We start from the raw sequence: 2,500 nt of genomic DNA, 5'->3' as shown, positions 1-2,500 counted from the left end.
GTTCATGTCCTGGAAGAAGTTAAGGAGAAAACACAAGGCTTTCACCCAGGAAACAGGTGTTCATGTCCTGAAGAAGTTAAGGAGAAAACACAAGACTTTCACCCAGGAAACAGGTGTTCATGTCCTGGAAGAAGTTAAGGAGAAAACACAAGACTTTCACCCAGGAAACAGGTGTTCATGTCCTGGAAGAAGTTAAGGAGAAAACACAAGGCTTTCACCCAGGAACCAGGAGTTCATGTCCTGGAAGAAGTTAAGGAGAAAACACAAGACTTTCACCCAGGAAACAGGTGTTCGCGTCCTGGAAGAAGTTAAGGAGAAAACACAAGACTTTCACCCAGGAAACAGGTGTTCACGTCCTGGAGAAGTTAAGGAGAAAACACAAGACTTTCACCCAGGAAACGGGTGTTCACGTCCTGGAAGAAGTTAAGGAGAAAACACAAGACTTCCACCCAGGAAACAGGTGTTCATGTCCTGAAGAAGTTAAGGAGAAAACACAAGACTTTCACCCAGGAAACAGGTGTTCATGTCCTGAAGAAGTTAAGGAGAAAACACAAGACTTTCACCCAGGAAACAGGTGTTCATGTCCTGGAAGAAGTTAAGGAGAAAACACAAGACTTTCACCCAGGAAACAGGTGTTCATGTCCTGGAAGAAGTTAAGGAGAAAACACAAGACTTTCACCCAGGAAACAGGTGTTCATGTCCTGGAAGAAGTTAAGGAGAAAACACAAGACTTTCACCCAGGAAACAGGTGTTCATGTCCTGGAAGAAGTTAAGGAGAAAACACAAGGCTTTCACCCAGGAAACAGGTGTTCACGTCCTGGAGAAGTTAAGGAGAAAACACAAGACTTTCACCCAGGAAACAGGTGTTCATGTCCTGGAAGAAGTTAAGGAGAAAACACAAGACTTTCACCCAGGAAACAGGTGTTCATGTCCTGAAGAAGTTAAGGAGAAAACACAAGGCTTTCACCCAGGAAACAGGTGTTCACGTCCTGGAGAAGTTAAGGAGAAAACACAAGACTTTCACCCAGGAAACAGGTGTTCATATCCCGGGAGTAACTACTTAAGGCGGCCGCTGTTTAAACCCAAACCACAATCTTTTTATCCAATCTTAACTAGTCCTTTTGGTGTCTTAACTTAACCGTTGTCACTGCATGTTGCAGAAGTCCTGTAAGAATCTCTTATATATCCAACATAAACTTATCCTGACAAGCCAGCCCCACATCCAGATGTTGGGTCTGGGAACTCCCCATTGGTCAGGGCTCAATCCAAGGGGCGGGATCAACGGTTGTCTTTCAGATTCCCTCTGCACCAATAGGATAGCGCTCCAACCAATCAGAGCAATGCTAGCTGATAGATTAAACTTTAAACTCCGAACACATCTTCCTTTTTTAAGAATGACTTCAGTGCCGTTCTTTGTTCTTTTCTCAAAGAAAAGCTGAACTCCAAGTCTTCCAGAAGACCTCTGTTCACCAGCAGCAGCCATAAGCCCCGCCCACCAACTCTATACACAATGTGATTGGCCTGACCAGAGTTTGGTTTTTCCAGCTCGCAAGTCAACAGAGAGTTGCTAGACTGACCCTGCTAGGGGGCGTCTAGATTTCTAGGCTAATGTCCAATAAGAAATGTAATTGAATCAGGACTTTGTGAATCTGAATCGAATTGGGAAATCCTTGGCGATACCCCGGCACAGTGACGAGCATCGTTAGGGACATTTTAAATTCCGAACTAATAACTCTGCTACTGACTTCCTGTCTGCTCTCCATCTGAAGCTGTCTGAAGCTTTTAATGTTCACTAACGTTTAACTACAGCAGGTAAGTCTCTGTGATCAGCACATGTTCTTTTTAAATACTTGATTTTAAAATGTGTTCTGAGGTAATTTGGCTCTACATTAGTTTGTTAATTCGCTGAAAACTAACCAGCGTTCACACTGCGAGTTCGTCACAGTGATGCTGTCGAAACATCTGTTACATCTTACTCGGCTCAGATAAAGGTCAGATCCACTCAGGTTGACTGTCATCGTTTAAAGCTTCAATACCGGGAAAATCTGTCGTTCCTCCAGCGTCTGTCTCTCTCCCTGGCTGTCTCTCTGCCTCTCTCTCTCTCTCCCTGTCTCTCTCCCTCTCTGCCTGTCTCTCTCTCTCCCTGTCTGTCTCTTTCTCTCTGCCTGTCTGTGTGTCTCTTTCCCTGTCTCTGTCTGTCCATCTGTCGGTCCGTCTCTCTCTCTCCCTCTCTGCCTGTCTCTCTCTCCTTCCCTGGCTTTCTGCCTGTCTCTCTCTCCCTGTCTGTTTATCTCTTTGCCTCGGCTGTCTGACAGCACGGTAAAGCGCTGAAAATATTCTAAATATAATGTCCACTTCCACTGATATAGATGTTTTTAGGTGTCTAAAAGAAAGAGCAGAACTGTCCCTTTAATTGTGCAACGTCTAAAATCATCTTAAAATCCTCGTTAAAGGAACAGCGTTGAATCTCCGCAAACATCTCGCAGTGTGAACCGCCTCT

The 2,500-nt window shown here is 44.7% G+C and overlaps 1 protein-coding gene across 2 annotated transcripts in view; it reads left to right on the top strand.

The window, feature by feature from the left end:
• Nucleotides 1-2,500, top strand: part of wdr59 (WD repeat domain 59) — a gene marked incomplete at its 5' end in the record, with an annotated part of 26,630 nt that overhangs the window by 12,252 nt on the left and 11,878 nt on the right.

The sequence above is a fragment of the Perca fluviatilis genome, chromosome 3 (genome assembly GCF_010015445.1).
Source record: "Perca fluviatilis chromosome 3, GENO_Pfluv_1.0, whole genome shotgun sequence".
Taxonomy (NCBI): domain Eukaryota; kingdom Metazoa; phylum Chordata; class Actinopteri; order Perciformes; family Percidae; genus Perca; species Perca fluviatilis.
This window is presented reverse-complemented; position numbering and strand designations above follow the sequence as displayed.